General features: G+C 45.3%; 1 long non-coding RNA gene across 1 annotated transcript; it reads left to right on the top strand.

The window, feature by feature from the left end:
- The first annotated feature begins 12,872 nt into the window (after positions 1-12,872).
- On the top strand, positions 12,873-18,049 carry LOC143141935 (uncharacterized). Its single transcript, XR_012990833.1, has 4 exons — positions 12,873-13,074; positions 13,813-13,850; positions 15,954-15,994; positions 17,514-18,049. It is a non-coding gene; the product is annotated as an uncharacterized LOC143141935 (long non-coding RNA).
- Positions 18,050-18,295: the final 246 nt, after the last annotated feature.

Raw genomic sequence — 18,295 nt, 5'->3', positions numbered from 1 at the left:
GAAAGGAGCACTTGGCCAAGGGGGCACAGGTCGTTCATTTTGTTGATGGTCGCCATCCGAAGGTGCGTCCCTTGGGCATGAGTGGAGGTTATGGCGATGGATAGTCCGGAGGGGGCCGTCCTTCCCTTCGGGGCATATAGTGAAGACAGGGCGATCTTGGTATGGTTGGGCAACTACAACGAAGGGTGCGGGTAACCACTGCGGTGCTAGCTTCCCTTAATCCCTACGGCGGAAGTTCCTCATAAGCACGCGCTCTCCAGGCAACAGTGGCATGGTCCGTGCATTACGGTTGTAACTATCTTGGTTCCATTGAGTTCGTCGTTCTACATTGTTATGAACCGTGGCATAGGCATACAGGAGCGCTTGGTGGTGGTTTCCGACCCAGCCGTCCAGGTCCTCTCTACGCTGTGGAGGAGCAACGTCATGTAGCATGTCTACGGGTAGGAAAAGGGCAGGAAGTAAACTTGGCCAATGAGTCTGAGAGTTAACCTCAATAGTGCCTAACAGAGACAGGAGAGTGCGATTAAAGCGCTCGCAGGCACCGTTGCCCTGTGGGTGGTAGGGCGTAGTGCGTACCTTTTTGCAGCCATACACCGCACACAGCTGTTGCATCAGCGCTGATTCGAAAGCTGCCCCCTGGTCCGTAAGTATCCGCTCAGGGCAGCCAAATGGGAGAATGAGGGCTGTCCATAGGGCCTTCACCGTTGTTAGGGCGGTCTGATCCTTAGTCGGCACTGTCAGAGCATAGCGAGAGAAGAGGTCCGTAATGACGAGGATGTATTGGTAGGTGTCAGATGGCCTCCCAAGAGACAGGAAGTCCAAAGCCACAGTCTCGAAGGGATAGCTGGAGGGGATCGGACATAAAGGGGCTTTTGGCAACGCACCAGACTTCCCCACTACACAAGTGGTGCACTCTGCTGCCCTCATCCATGCGTTTGTACTCCTCCCAACCCAATAGAATCTTCTCCTTAGGAGGGACACCATCTTGTCGCCACTTGCATGGCCCCCGGCCTTGTGGTAATCCTCCCAGAGTCTTCAGGCCTGTTGTTTTGGGACGAGAACTTGGTCCACTGGCTCACCGGTGTCTGGCTCCGTGACACACCTCACCAGTACTCCGTCTCGCAGCTCTAGTCGGTTCCACTCTCGGAGGAGGCAACGCAGCTGTGGGGACAGAGAAGAGCGGTCATTCTCTGATGGGGGCTTATCGTTCACCTTCCAAGCATGAAGGAGTTGCAGATCCGAGTCCTCCTTCTGTTGTTTACTCCATTCCATGGGCCTGCTGTGCTGTTCCGGGGATATGGTACACCCTGCCACAAGCACTACTGGATTTGTTGCTTCTCCTGGAAGTCAAGACAGAACGTCCGCGTTTCAGTTCGCCGTCCCTGGACGGTAACGGATTTCGTAGGAGAAGTTTGCGAGTTGGGCCACCCACCGCTGTTCTGTCGCACCCAGGTTTGCCGTATCCAGGTGAACCAACGGGTTGTTGTCTGTAAAGACAGTGAATTGTGCCCCCCACAAATAGTCTTTAAACTTCTCTGTAACAGCCCATTTCAGTGCTAGCAGTTCTAGTTTGAAAGAGCTGTAGTTTTGATCATTTCGCTCACCAGGGTGGAGGCTACGACTGGCGTAGGCGATGACTCTTTCTCTCCCATCTTGAACTTGGGCTAGCACTGCACCCAGGCCGTTCAGACTAGCGTCCGTGTATAGTCGGAATGGCAGCTGGAAGTCTGCATAGGCAAGGATGCTGAGGAGGGCTAGCTTCAGATGGTCGAATGCAGCCTGGCAATCGGCTGTCCACTGGATGCGGGCAGAGGGTCGGTTGGCCTGACCTTGGAGAAGTTGATGTAGTGGGGCTGCTACCTTGGCGAAAGCTGGAATAAACCAGCTTGCTTACTGACAACATGTCCTAGGTATGTCACACTGCGCTGGAACAGGTGACACTTGTGAGGCTGTAACTTTAGGCCATGTTCCTGGAGGCGGGTGAAGACCTGTTCGAGATGTTTCAAGTGGGCATGGAAACTTGAGGAAAACACTATGATGTCGTCAAGATAGATAAGAAGATAATCATATACTTGCGCTCCCAAGCAGCATTGCATCAGCCTCTGGAATGTAGCTGGCGCGTTGCAGAGGCCAAAAGGCATTCGCTCAAATTGATAGAGCCCAAAAGGTGTGGCGAAAGCGTTTTTTTCCTGGTCTCCAGGAGCAACTTCTACCTGCCAATAACCGCTGGCAAGGTCAAGGGTGGAGTACCACTCAGACTTACTCAGGCTGGCAAGAGATTCTTCAATCCGTGGCAGTGGAAAGGAGTCCTTGTGGGTAACCGCGTTGAGTTTACGGTAGTCCACGCAGAACCTCAATGAGCCATCTTTCTTTTTTGCGAGGACTACTGGAGCAGCCCACGGGCTAGCACTTTCCTTAACCACCCCACTGTCCAACATCCCTTGCAGTAAGATCTGTAGTTCCATGTAGAGTTTTGGGGGAACTGGGCGGTAGCGCTCTCGAATTGGTGGTGCCGTTCCAGTGGGGATCTGGTGAGTGATAACAGCCGTTCTCCCGAAATCTTCATCATTGGCTGCAAACACATGGGACCACCTATGCAATAGCGCCTTCAACAGTGCCTGCTGGTCGTTGTTCAGTCCCTCGCCACACAGGGACATGGCTGGGTGGTCATCAACCGGAGTCTGGTCAACATGCCGGATATCAACCTCAACGACATGAGGACCAGCGTTGCGCAGCACCAATCTTGACTGCGTCAGAATGTCTTGTTGATCAATTTGGCTAACTGAAGCCAGGGGGCGTCTCTGAGGGAGTTCCAGGAAAAAAAGGGTTAGGGTTACATATACGCAGGGGAACCTTACCCCCTTGAGTCCAACTCAACTGATCTAGCCACCCTCCATTCTTGGCCAAAGCTCTCCAGATCTTCGATCAAGACTGGACAGTCGGGTTGGCCAGCGGCTTGCGGCACCTGAGCCCAGACCATCATCTCTGTTGAAGGCATAATCACCACTGGGGGCTGCCGTGGAAGTCTAGCCACCCCCTGTAGCTCCATACACGTTACTGATGCGTTAGCCCTTTGGCAGGCAGCAAAGGCAGCGTTTTCTGCAGCAGGAGAGAATACAGATTTAAATGCAGCAACACCAGGGTGCCCACCACAGAAATACCAGCCCAGCAATCTGTTATGACATTCATGCCCAAGAGTCCACACTCAGTGTTTATGCAGTCATCTTGGACAATCACCACCCCTTTCCCTTTCACATCTATGCCCCCAATCTGAAAATCTAAAACTGCATACCCTACATAAGGAATATTTAGCCCATTGGCTGCTTTCAGGGCCAGCCACGATATACTGCTCGGGTCGAGCATACTACCTTCACCAAAGTGGCGCCGGAACAAGGTTTCACTAAAAAGGGTTACTTGGGAGCCAGTGTCAAGTATGCATGGTATTCGTTGTTGTTGGACGAGCACTTCAACTTCGGGGCATCTACCCACTATCGAGGGCTTTTGTGGGGGCACAGTGGGAGACCCCTCCCGGTTCACTCGCCCTGATGTGACCGGGAGTACTGAAAACCCGTCTGGGTCGGACGTCGCCGAGAGCAGAATCTCTGGATGTGGCCAGCTTCCCCGCAGTCTCTGCAGATAGCTCTGCCTTGGGCATCCCACTGATAGAATGACTGGCCCGGGGGGGGCTGACCCTAATCTTTGACGTTGGGGGGTATTTGACTGTGGGGGCCAGAAATGTTGAGTGGGCATGGCACTGGCTTGAGGTTGCCCGATTGGTTGGGGAGGAGTAGCAGCTAGCGGTGGGGGTGCCGATGGGCTGATTTTCAACCGTCCCTGCAGCTCATCCACAATGGACTTTCCTAGAAGGTATGCTTGGCTTTTAATTCCTCCCACAATTCTTTACGCAAAGTCTCCTTCATCTGTTGCCAATCTGTGGTCGCTGTGGGCTTTGACGCTGGAGGCCCTGGTGTTACAGCGAAGGTTGGGCAGACTTGGGCTCCTTCGGCTTGGCCTTGCTCCCTCTCTAGCGCCTTTGCTTCCTGACAGGCCTCTGCAAAAGTGAGTGTCGGGGTCCTGCGGAGTAGTCTCTGCAGCTCCTGACTAGTTGGGCCAGACCTCAAGCCCATGGCGAATTGAGTGCGAAGAAGCTCCTCATCGGTCCCAGCTGCAAGGGGTTCTCTCGCTCTCCATTTGTGGTGCAACTCACGTAAGCGGAGGGTGAAGGCCCGTACAGCCTCCCCTGGCTCCTGTTTGCAGTTAAAAAACTGGATGCGCAATTGAGCCACTAGTTGCTGGCCTCCATACAGCAGTGCTAATTCTTGTAAGATCGCAACATCAGAGTCACATTTCTCTGGCACTAACAGTGCCACCTCTCTTTTAGCATTCCCCTCTAATGCACTCAACACAGAATCAACCCGTTGTTCTGCATTTAGCCCCTGGGCCCTAATTAAGGCTTCTATTTGAGTCCTCCATTCCATAAACCTATATGACTCGCCTTCTCCACTAAACTTCGGAACCCATGGTGCACCCATAAACCAAGGCATAAAAGCATTCACTATTTGGGGTCGTGCTGCCGGTTGCTGCTCGTCATTACTCATGATGTGTGTACGTCAAGGGTCCTGCCGACTACGCCAAATTTGTAACGGGAAGCAGGTTACAACTGTTGACCCTTGAGGCACACACACACGCAACGCTGAAGGATATCTTATAAAAACAGTTTTATTATCTTATTTAAATTGAGCGGTTCAGATACGACACAAACAGTTCACGTCACAAAAATACATTACCAGTTGTAAGCAATTAAAAGTGACCTGACCCCCAGAGGCAATACAAGGAACAACAGTAGGCTAGTGTGATTTCCTTACAGCTACTCAATACTCCCGGTGACTAATAGCCCCCAGATAATCAATAGCCTAGGGGAAGCTTACAACCCATTTACAGTATAGGACCAGTGTGAAAGAGCTGAAGGGCCACAGGATAAATCAATAGCCTATGTGAAGTTCACAACCCAATTGCAGTATAAGACCAGTATGAAAGAACTGAAGGGCCACAGAACAAACCAATAGCCCATGTAAGTTTACAGCCTGTTTACAGTATAGGACCAGTATGGAAGCACTGAAAAACTACAAAACAAATCAATAGCCTAGCATATGTAAATACCATATTCTGGCGCCCTCTAGAGGGGGGAGATCTCAGGCTATAATGCTCTACACAATGTGGGTATGCCTGACGGTGAGACGGAATATAACACAGCACACAATTATCATGTAACACAGCACATAATTATCAATCCTCACGGCAAACGTAAAGGGCCATACAAGCCAACAGTATCACGGTGAATCATAAGAGCACTGAACATCACGGCAACACAGCAAATTTAAGCTACAGTGACACTCAGACAAAATGGGCAATAGGCCCACAGAGACATAGAGCACTTAACAGCAATAAGACAATCACCAGATTCAGGATCACATAGTAGGCCTATCTAGCACCATGGGCAGCCGGACATAATAATAAGTCTAGACAACTGGTAATATTAGCTCATACAAGGAAAAGGCTAATAAAGGCTATAGAGGAACAGTCCATGCACCACTCACGACCCAGCGATTTACTCCTCCACGTAGTAGCTGCTAGCGCTCGAAGCTAGCTAGCCTACTCAATGGCTGCCGCGGTGAACAGTCCAGACCCGACACTCCCAATAGTCCTCTCCTTATGGCACGCACTCGCTTCTCTCACGACCCACACGCCTCTTCGTAGACATGAGCAGAGCTGTGGAAGGGGGGAACAGTGATCAGCAATCACACCGACACAAAGTCAGGCCACTCGCACAAATAGTGGTAGGCTACGATATGAGTACTTCCCTTTAGTGAAATACATAGAGTGCGTTGTAGGCCTCTCTTTTGCCGTCTTCCTCCGCTCGATTCAGCTGTCTCCGGAACTGCAGGGGAAAGGGGTAGAAATCAACGTCCACAACAGCCGCGATAACAGCCCTCTCACTCATAGAACGATGGTCAAGTTACTTCCCTTAACGTAGATATATTGAGTGCGTTGTATTCCGGTCTGTACGCCGCTCTCAGAGAACGATATAGCCTCTCCCCAGGTGCATTGCGGTCTTCCGAGCCCCCTTTACTTCTCCGGGCTTCAGTGGTAGTCCTTGCGGGTGCCTACTGCCACCAAGAATCTCGCAGTCAAAGTCCACCATTGGCATTTTAAATCTTTCAACCACCAACTGCGCAGATCTGCCATTAAGGGGCGATTGAATGCACCTGTAGAAGAGCGCAACAAACCACATACACACCACAACGTAATCATACACTATTAACCAGCCCCACCCCCTACCATCAGTCAATGTTCCTGATAACACATTCAGCCCTGTTACATTAGCTGAGCTAGCGTCATATTAGCCGAATTAGTTATTAGCCATATTGTGTACAATTTAATAGCCTATGTCTTAGCTCTTGATGAATTATTAGAATTAGCCTGCCAGCATTGCACTTGATTCGCATCCTGTTTCGGGCAAATTAGCCATTTGAGCCTAATGAGGATTAGAAACGTATTATTGCTCATTACAGGTAAATGAGCCATATTCTGTCTTTGATAATAAAACAAGCTTTTACTTTATAAATAATGAAAATATTACCAAACAAGCATAGCAGTCAATATATTCATAAGTTGGCACAAACTATACAAAGTGATTGTTATAGAGCAAATAAACCTCTCTGGTTACAATGTTCAGACACAACAAGGCTTTCTGAAATACCCATACTGGCTTGTAAAAGACAGAGAATGCAACAAAGAGCTTGGCAATGACCCACTTAATGAGTGTGTCTGTGATAGCATAGCATAGCATAGCATAGCATACACATCAGAGGGTCATAGGAGTTGGTTTCTGAGTGAAACCAAAGGGCTGTGTAAGCTTTTCTTCAAGGTTCATGGAGTATTCTTTTTACACTGTCAGAAAGCTTGGATCACTACAATTTTAAAATGACTGAAATGAATATGGATGATCGCTGATGAATGGATGAATATTTGGCAACCTAATTTATCCAAATCTAATGACCAACCTTGCACTAGTTTCCCCATATCCACACAGTGCTCTGTCTCACGTCGAACGGATCATATCATGATCTTGGCACATCTCTGTGCTAAAGCACAGGCGCACTGCATGCATTTATAATTGTTACACATGAACAGTGTCTCTGTGATGTGACAGAAATATGTCACCATTGTGTCTAGAGATTATTTATTTCTTCGGCATAAAGAACAAGGACACAGATGGAATACTTCCGGCCTTTGGACATGAAGTGATGATCTTGATGATAATTCAGTCGCAGATTCTAAAAACAGAATCAGTCATTGAAGATTAACGTGCTGGAAACAAGACCTCACTAAGTGTACACTTCAGAATGTCACTCCGCGGCCGCTGTGTTGAAAAATGGAGGTGTGGAAGGAGACGTCTGCTGCTACTGCTGCCGCTCTGCAGAGAGAGGTGCAGGCGTGGGACTAAATGCCTTGGCAAATGCTCTAATTTCCTCATCTTGTCTAAGTGCTCACCGGAGGTTTCAATTATGGGAAGTTTAAAGTTTAATGCTCCTTCCAGTGCATTAAAATGTGATAATAGGTGTGCATTCTCAACGGATTCTGCTCTCTGTGTCAAAATAATTACCACCATTTCAAGAATCCAAAATACTGTTTTAATGACTGTATAAAATTGTACTGCCGTGCCATTTGGTTGTTCTGACAAGGTTACCTATACATTCACAGACAAACACGATTCATTTAAAGGTGTTATGCAATAGGATTAAATATCAATTGGCTCTCTACAGTAGCCTATCACTTGATTCCTGTTGGTTGATTCAAATATATATATATTTTTTAACAATAGCCTGCTAAGCTCTACATTAAACCACTTCCAGACAGCCATTTTGATACAGGTTATCATTTATTTTAGACTACAGCAAACTCTATTATGCTACACATAATGACATTAATATCTTAGTTTAAGATTTTTAAAGTTTAAACTAAGTTTAAAAGTTGAATGCTCCTTCCATGCATTAAAACAGAATAATAGACATGCATTCTCAATGGATTCTGCTCTGCAAGTCAAAAATACTGTTATATACGGCTATATGAAATTGTTCTGCTCTGCCATGGTTGTTCTGACCAGGTTAACCATACATTCACACAGAAGCACCATTGCGTATTATTCAAATTGCAATTGCTTCAAATGGAAATGTAACGTTCAGTGGAAAGCTATACATAATTCTTTACATTTTAATGGTGTCCATGTGTCTTCTTACATTGTAGTGACAAATCCAAGCGCAGGAGAGCACAAACCACAGGCCTTATGGACAGGCAGATGTATTTCCCCTGTGGATCTACAAGCATTCTATTACATCACCACCACAGCATCCTTCCCATGTTATTCTTGGTGCCTGATTTATACACTGAGGTGCACTTGCAGATAAGGATGTGAAATAGAATCCTCTGTTTTCTAGGGCACTGTATTGTGTTCATGAGGAATGTACACCAGTGTCTCCGAGGGTGTTTGACTGTTATAGAGCGGTTTGGGGGAGGTTGAGTGGAGAGGGATGTGGGATGGGGGGGGGGGGGTCAGGTATTTGGAGGAGGTACAGCCTGTGATGCGAGGGCTCGAGGGGATGTGATGGAACCCAGCTGGAGAACGGCCTTGTCTCCTCTCTCTCTCTTCTCTCTCTCTCTTTCATCTCTTCTCTCTCTTCACCTTACCATTTCCACATCCCCTCAACATGGCTCTCCTTTCCTCTCCCCCTTTCTTTTTTGTCTTCCTCTCTCCCCCCTTGGCATAGCCTTGCCTCGTTCCCTCATCTCTCTCTCTCTTATTCTCTATTTCTTGTTCCCCTTGGCATGGCCTTGTCTCTTTCTCCCATCTCTCTCTCTCCCATCTCTCTCTCTGTCTCTCTCCACTCACCTTGGCCTTCCTCAAGGAATGACAGATGACTGATACCTCTGCCAAATACACGGCCGTGCCACACACCCAAACGCCCTCGTCTCTCTCCACTCAACAGAGACGACACAACTTCCCTGTCAGTGGTTACCTGATGCTGATATGTTCTGTCTGACTGATTTTTATTTTTTGTAAAGATTATTTACAAGATAAAAAAGCCAACCGAGATAAATGTATTAGATATTACTCTACTGTAATGAAGATTAATGCAATCTTTCAACCTCGCAGTGATTTAGTGCATGAACAACACACTGGTAGAAATGGTAATATCAAAGCCTCTTTTCTCACAAAAAATTCTTGACTCAGTGAATGGTGATAAATGATCTGAATGGATCAATAGAAATCTGCCCCAACCCAACTAAAAATGAGTGGGAGTGAAAGTAGAATTTATTTCATGTAAAAGGCCACATTGATTTCGCTAGGCCTGCCTCTCGAGGATGTTTTTGAATTCGCCGTGTTTTACTTGCTCCTTTGTACCTGCCCCCTGCTAGTTCAGATTATTTGTTCATGTTTCGGGCCTTTGCCTTGAAGCGAAGCTTTGATTCCTGTGTATTCCAGTTTCTGGTGGCTACAAAACAAAAGTGAGGAACATTTAGCCCAGATACTGTGGCATTTTAATGCTCTCTGACATACATTTTGTTCTTTTGAAACTGTTTCTTAAACCTTTCAAGAGTTTATGTAGTTTATCTATTGTCATTAAACCAACCAACAGGCATCAAGGCAGTGTGTTTTCAGGACAATATGTTGGAATTAAAACATGCAGAAATGGACCCATCATATTCCCACTGTAGTGTTGAGATTGTTTCATTATTATAAGATCAATACTTAACAGTTTAAATCAAATAAAGCCGTTACACACACAACATGTGATCCCTGGTAAAGTTCCCATCTCTTTGACCTATCCGGAACTTGACCTCTTTACTTTTCTCATGAGATCATGAATGGGGCCAAATTAGACCCCGAAGCCATTTGTTTTGAGAATAATGGCTGGCTGATGAAGTTATTGGCTGGCTAGCCGGCTCAGCCAAAACCAAAATGGCTGCTGCAGCCGCCAAACTTTTCATGGCTACTAATGGCTGAAGCTGCTACTTCATGTACAGATGTCTGTTATATTGATTTACTAGATTTCAATATTTCCAAGCAGTGCATGGCTTATATATTTCTACAAAATGCAATACAATGCAATAATAATAATAAAAAAAAACACGATTTTACTTTCACAAATTATGTAGCCTATTAATTTTGTTATCTGTAGGCTACCAAACAGTGTCAAGTAATAATGTCCCTGCTGCTGTGTAAGAATAGACATAGATGCACACTTGTCAAACTTCACGGAGTAACATTATGCTTATGACATGTAATTCGCTATTCAATATAGTTAATATAAGCACACACTGTTATATTATGTTGGACAAATGTGCATTTCACATCAATGTACACTGAAGCCTGCGTCGTGAACTAGCAACGCAGCAATCTCGGGAAACGGTGGAATGTTACTGCAGTAATCGCGTTCAATGCAGTAAATCCCTCCGTTCCAGAATATTTGGTTCATATCATGAATCTTTGGTGCATGTGTGTGCAACCGGGCCCTAAAGATCTAACAAAAGTCTGAGTATAGGCCTACATAGGAATTAGGATTAGCCCATGTGTGAAGTGAGATCACAATTACCTTGTTTGTTTCTTTACGCCATTTAAGATCAGCACGAGAAAAAAAGGCATTACTTCTTCTGTACGGAAAACGTGCAATTTTAATTGGTTGCCAATTCACTATGAGTCCTGTGTATCGTAGCAAGACTGTGCTCTGTGGGAAATAGATGTCGCTTATTGTTTATTTTTCATATGTGTAAGAATTATTATTTGATGCAAATAGTTTAGCTGGCTCAGCCAAAGTTCATCAGATGGCAGCTTAATTTGGCTTACAAAATTATTGGCTGGCGGCAGCTGAAACTCTAAATGGTGCAAATGGCGGCGCATGGTGACGGCTTCGGGGTCTAGGCCACATACCATAACAAACTAATCTCCCATAGCCGAGAAATGCCAGAGGGGTCAAGCTATGTATGTTTCGTTCTAACAACAGACCTCACAAGCATGTGTCCATGCTTTTGTCCTGAGTAAGGGGCTCTTGCTTATGGCGATTGGTGTGTTATGGGCACTGGCTATAGGATAAGAAGGGAGACAAGGTCATCCTGACGCTAGCGCCACCACAAGGTCCACTGGCTCTGCTTCAAACAAGCCACTGGCTCAGCCCTCGGGAAAGCTCTTTGTTTTCTGAAGGGAAGAGAAATAAAGGAATGTGGGGGACAGGCGCTGGAGCTTCCCTTGACAAAAATTATAAAGTCGCCTGTTGCCACAGCGTCCTGTTAGGAAGACATCCCCTGCCTGTGTTTCTGTGTTTGGGGCTCCAGACAAGAAGCAAAACCATGTGGTGTTCTCAAAGCAAAACTGCAGGTTGTCTTACTCAACCGGAATCATTATATTTGCATATTTGTAGCCTATGTGGTCGTCCTCACGTTATCTGTCATTGACTTGGTCTACAGCGTAAAACTTTATCAGGTGACCAGTTGGCTAAAAATGCTTAGTTGTTTGATGCTGTATGAGACATTTTACTGCACAACAAAATGATTACACGTTGGGCTTAGAGGGCAAACTGTACGATTTTACTTGATCTGTAAGACAATAAAGAGACCAAACAGTACGAGAAGGAGTTATAGTGGGCTACTGACTGTTGTCATTACATGAATGCAGATGGGCATTTTTCACAGGTAATGGGGAACTTCCCGTTTCTTCTGTCACAAATGAATGTGCTAATACATGTTGCCTAACAAAACATATACAACAGAAAACGTTCTTCTTAACACATACATTTGCAAAATCTACCGAAATTATTTGTATGTGGTCGTCACGTTATCTGTCATTGATTTGGGCTACAGCGTAAAACTTTATCTAGCTTCATCTAACTAGTTTATCAGGTGACCAGTCGGCAAAAATGCTTGTTTGGTGCTGAATGATACATTTTACTGCACAACAAAATTATTACATGTTGGGCTTAGAGGGCAAACTGTAAGATGTTGCTTGATCTGTATGTTACCTGGCTGATGGGGCACGGGAGAAGCAGCCTGTCAGCGACCATGCCTGCTATCTGAAGACGCTTACTGAACTGCTATGGTGCTGCGCATTTGGCGTGCCCTGCGCGTGACCGCGCGAGTTCACGTGACAAAGGAAGAGAGATAGGCTGGTCGGGTGTGCGCAAGGAGGTGGCTCATTTCGGGGCATTGTTTCAGTCGTTTTTAATGGCTCAAGTTTTCAAAAGATAATTTCAAAACCGACCTCAGTAAAATCTTAATAATATTAATAATAAAAAAAATAAATAAAAAAAACAAGTTTCAAAAGGGCATATTCGTTGATAAAGGGCAAACGTCCTAGTGCTTTAGCACCACTTAGTGTCTATGTATGCACGCCTATGCAAAGCTGTCTCTTTTGCATTCTCAACTAGAGGATCATATTTAGGATAATCAGTATTGGTGGTTACATGTAACTGACTATGGGCTGTATTTTGGGTCACCAGCGCATGGCGTAAAGTTCGTTATTCACCCGTGCAAAGTTGAATTCGGTATTTTACACGTTTATTTTTTAAGCATTGCGCCCAGGGGTGTGGCAATTAACAACCTAGAGAGTGGACTAGCGCATTGTCTAAAAATCGCTATCATACACCACCTAAACCTGGTCAGAAGTCAATGGCGAGTTGTTCATATGCTATTTTAAGAGCGCATGTCAAGTCATATTGGTAGGTGCACACACCATACTTCTATCATTCATGAACGCACACCAGCGCACGTCCATGCAAAGCATTACAAATTGCATGATTACAATGGGAAACACAATTAGAACAAAGATATTACGAAATACTGTACATCTCATGATGAGTAGTTATTCACCATCATTTGCAAATTGGTAATGACGGTTAAAAGTGATTAGGGGAGAGGCGAGAGACACGTATGGAGCACAGCTGAAGACGCACTGTCACGAGATATAAGCAACTCCTCTGCAGGATAAATGTTGTTTTATTCAGTCATTTGAGCAATATTAGGGTAAGTGTTGCTTTTTCCAGCCTATGTTTTCGGTGGTAACACATTGTCAGTCAATAGTGAAAGTAACTGCATATAACTGTCTTGTTGTTGACTGACTCCTTGGTGAAGTTAGTTTCACTTTGCCAGTGAGTTCAAATAGACGAGTGCAAATGCGTGAAGGCTATGCTAGGTTTTAGTAAAGCATGGTTTAAGAATGACTATTCTATACAGTCTCGCAAGCAGCCTCCTTCAAATGCGCCTTTGAATGCTAAAATACCGATGCATTTATTTGACATATCGCGCGTTGCGCCGTTGAAGATATAGAGTGCAGTGTCATAAAAAGTTCTCTGCAAGTAGAAAGTCTGTTCTGTACTGTAAAACTTAATGTGAGAAAGTTACCAGAAAGGAATGGAAGTACACAGAGTGCAGTGAGATTCAAAAGTTTACAGATGCCGTGTTCCTTAGCAACTTAAACCAGCTATAGATCACTGACCTCCATAGCCTATTATGCTTCTTGCTGTCACTTTTGAATATGCCCATGAAAGTTAAGGGTCATCAGTTCCAATGTTAAGAAGGCTTGGAAATCTTTGCGGTGGTCGGCAGGGTGATTTTAAATGCCTAATTAAGCCGGCAGTGGTAGCCTATAGCCTTGTATTTCAGTCCTCCCACAAGACAAACAAGGCTTTCCACACATTTCACACAACGTTAGCGGTGCTTTTTGCTATGCATACTGTTCACTGCAGACTAATGGCATTGCAGGTGCAGACAGGAGACTTGGGAACAGAGCGAGGCCAAATGTAAGTCAGATATATTTCAATACTCGGTTTAACGAGTCTCTTTTAGCTCATGTGCAATATGTCATGTTTTATTAACACTATAACATCAACTTTACTGCCATTCTTACTACAACATGCATACAGTGCAAGTAATTGACCTGTCGCTAAGCCCCGCCCCCCATTGTTACCGTGTGAAAACTCGGACAAACAAACCAGACTTGATTAGAAATACACTGTGGACAATGGCAGCTGACAGTATATGAAAGCAGGCTTTGAGGACGTTTTGGTGGTTAAAGGATTTACTTTCCTCCAGAAGCTATCAAAAGGGACTTAATTATGCTATGGAGGGGTGTATTAAAAACTTTAGAATACATACAAGGTGACAAGCAGTTGTGGCGAGTAGCCGTGCAAATCACCGTGCAAAAACCACTGACGTTAATGCTAGCATTGTTTCCTATGGAGTTGTCCGAGCTGATGTCCGAGTCCCGTTGAGGCTGGACTGTCATTGGCTCATTAGCGTTCTAAGGGTGGCGCTTAGCGACAGGTCAATTATACCATAGCACCATGTAACAATACATGTTTTCTTTTAGATATATCTAAAGTCCTCTTGTCTGGTATAGGTCTATTTCATATGCTTTCTCATTAGTAGATTGAGATGCTAACAGTATTACACTGAGAGGGAAAACACTTTAAAGGTTGTATCAGCGATTTCAGGCCCAAAAAAGGCCCAAACATAAATGATCACATTCATCTAATCTTTCCTAATGATCCGCTAGCTGCCTGGGGGTCATCCCTATGTTCCCCGGGTCCTATGTTCCCCACTCGGGGTTAAGGTTAGGGTTAGGATTATGGTTATGGTTAGGGTTTTAAAAAAGGGTCCTATGTTCCCCGGTCCCATACTGTACAAAGCGGGGAACATAGGACCTGGGGAACATAGGACCCGGGAAACATAGGTACGCTCCTGCTGCCTGCCTCATAAGTAGGCCGTCAAAAAAACGCGTCTCTGTAGGCAGCCTATAGGCTCCGAGATCTGTACACAAAAACAATTGCTACCAACAAGTGTTGCCAACCACTCAAAGGCAAAATAAAGTGTCCCAACCAATAACCGACGAGATGCGCGTTTAGGAGAGTTTCAATTGCACGGGAGGGAGGGGGAAGGAGTAGCGAACAAGCTCTCTGTTTAGATAGATAGATAGATAGATAGAAATTCAAGGTCTCAGTAGCATACAGACATCACACACAACATTCACTAACAGCAGAAAAAAGTAATTAAAAGTATATAATATAAAAAACACAACTAAGCAATAAGGACAGTAGAAGATAAAGAATATACTAAAATACAAATTATACTAAATAACACTAAATCTAAATCAAGTCTAAAAACAGTATCCACATAGTGGGTGATTAATCATGAGGCGCTTGCAATGACTGAGGCAGGGACTGAGCCTGTGATTCTCTGTGCATAGTAAGGTAAGGTGCTCTGTGTGAGTGAGTGTCATGGAGATGGTGCAAATGAGTAAGTCCAGTGCAACAGTGCAAGAATAAAGTCTGGAGACCAGCTTAAAATAAATATGGACATATAAGAGAGTAGGCAAGGTAATAAAATAAAAAACTATAGAAAAACTATATCTATATAGTTATAACTATATTAAGTAAAGGTATAAGTGTGGCCACAATCTGGCTGTGGAATGGAGGGAGGGGTTATGCATATGTGCTAATATAGCACGCAAACAGTGAGGCAGTAAGACAGTGGTAAAAAGTGGCTAGTGGACAGACAGTACCCAAACATGGAGAGGCAGACAGACTATGCGGATAAGTCTATCTCTCCTCTTCCCTTAAAGTGAAGCATTGAACAGTTCAATGGCCCTGGGGACAAATGACTTCCTCAGTCTGTCTGTTGTGCAAGGCAGTGAGCGAAGTCTCCAGCTGATCAGGCTCTTCTGCTTTACAATAGTGCTTTGGAGTGGATGACACTCATTGTCCAAGATGTTGATCAGTTTGTTCAGGGTCCTTTTGTCAGAAATTGAAGTGATGCACTCCAGTTCAGTTCCCACTACAGAGCCAGCTTTCCTTACCAGCCTGTCAAGTCTCCCAGCATCCTTCTTCTTTGTGCTTCCTCCCCAGCATACCACTGCATAGAAGAGGACTCGGGCAACAACAGACTGGTAGGTAACATCCTGAGGAGCTTGCTGCACAAATTGAAGGACCACAGCCTCTTGAGGAAGTACATCCTGCTCTGCCCTTTCTTGTAGAGTGGCTGACCAGTCCAGTTTATTGTCCAGGTGGAGACCCAGATACTTGTAGGTGCTTACCACCTCCACATTGACCCCATCAATGGAGACTGGTAGCAGAGCGGGCTTAGACCTGCGGAAATCCACCACCATCTCCTTGGTCTTTGAAGTGTTGAGTTGAAGGTGATTGAGTTTGCACCATTGCACAAAGTCCTCCACCAGGCTCCTGTAGTCTCTTGCTCGTCCCTGATACACCCCACAATTGCAGTATCGTCAGAAAACTTCTGCATGTGGCATGACTCGGTGTTGTAGCAGAAGTCAGATGTGTACAGAGTGAACAGGACTGGAGAGAACACAGTTCCCTGTGGCGCTCCGGTGCTGCTGATCACAGTGTCAGAGAGACAGTTCTTTAGTCTGACGAACTGTGGTCGCTCGGTCAGGTAATCTGTAATCCAGGTTACACTGCAAAAAATGAAATCTAACCAAGTGTTGATAATCTTATATTAAGATCAAAAAATCTATTTGGTATTGATTTTAGTATGAAAAGACTTACCTAGCGCTCTCTCGAAAGATCATTTTGACTTAATTTAAGAAGACTTTGACTTATTTTAAGCAGTCTTATCAAGACAAATTTGCTCAACGCACTGGCAGACAAATTTGCTTGTTTTTAGGACAAATTTGCTTAAAGCACTGGCAGACAAATTTGCTTGTTTTCAGGATGAGATGTCTTAATTTAAGAAAAGTCTGACTTATTTTAAGTCAAATGATTTCATGAGAAAGTGCTAAGTAAGTGTCTTTATACTAAAAACAATACCAACTATTTTTTTTATCTTGATATAAGATTAATAACACTTGGTTAGCTTTTGTTAGATAAGCACTTTTTGCAGTGTACCGGGTGAGCGTCCACACCCATCTGCAAGAGCTTGTCTCCCAGTCTGAGGAGTTGGATGGTGTTAAAAGCACTTGAGAAATCAAAGAACATGATTCACAGCACTTTTCCCCTTGTCTAGGTGAGAATGTGTCCTGTGTAGAAAATAAGTGATGGCATCGTCCACGCCCACTTTCTCCTGGTATGCAAACTGTAACGGGTCTAGTGCATGGCGTACCTGGGGTCTGAACATACCTAAGACCAGTCGCTCCATTGTCTTCATCACATGTAATGTTAGTTAGAGCGACAGGTCTGTAGTCATTAAGCTCACTAGGTTGTGGGACGGGGGTGAGACATGATTTGTTTGAACATCAACAGAAATGATAGCTTCAGCGAAAGTTCTACTAGGAAGACTCGTAGCGTAGCCTTTACTCCTCCCATGCTTACACGGAGCCAATCTTAGCTTTGCCTACTTTTCGGGAAAGGACTGCAATCTGATCATTCACTCATTCAATCAGCGCTAGCCTATAGGAATTCAGTGGGCTCTTTAAATATGTACCACCTAACACTGCTTCTGCTTCTCAGTACGCCGACTTTGACGTCCCCTCCACCTCCCCTCCAGCCACCTCTGCCTGCAGTCCACGTCCATTGGGCATGGTCTGCCTACCACATCATTTTCCTTCAGCCACCGCCACCAGTTGGTCTCCGTCTCGACGTGGGGGGTAGGCTCCCCGACCCCTGCCTTCATCCATCGGCAGGAGACGAGATCCGCTCATCGCTGGACGGATCCGAGACGGGGCCTACGCCAAAGACTGTTACCTATTCAGGACTCTTTATCATGCTTGTATCCAAGCTGTTCCGTTACTAATTAAATTGTTAACTGATTCTATTCTGTCTACTGAGTCTTTCTGGTAGAAGTAATGTTGCCCCACCATCGCTGATACAACCTTTAATGTAGGGGCACATGAAAATGCATAAGTATGGCTCTTATTGGGATTCAGCACAAGCAGTTCCCCCAAAATACTCGCTAAATCTCTAGATATTTACCAGACTGCATGATTCAGTCCACAGGAGCCTCTGCCAGGGTCACTGGCCTAATCCAATGTACTGTCCATCCTCTCCTCTGCTCTCAATCTGCTTGTCATCTGATCAGTAGCAGTCTTCTGCTCCATTTTCTTGTTCTCCTCTCGGTGTTGTTGTTGTGGGTCGGCCCAGAGGGGGTAGGATTCCCACCTCCACTTTGGTAGCTAGGCAACCACTCTACGTCTGTGATAGGCAGTTAGGACTCATACCCACACCTCTGCAGCCTCATGGGGCGGACCCAGGCGTATTCTATTGGGCTGCTGGAATAGTGTGTTTGTGTGTGT

This window comes from Alosa pseudoharengus, unplaced genomic scaffold (genome assembly GCF_046254945.1).
Source record: "Alosa pseudoharengus isolate Yale_2024_CS ecotype anadromous, Long Island Sound unplaced genomic scaffold, YU_APseudo_1.1 YU_APseudo_1.1_scf_24, whole genome shotgun sequence".
Lineage (NCBI taxonomy): Eukaryota > Metazoa > Chordata > Actinopteri > Clupeiformes > Clupeidae > Alosa > Alosa pseudoharengus.
The sequence above is the reverse complement of the archived record's forward strand: the minus strand, read 5'-3'. Positions and strand labels throughout refer to the sequence as shown.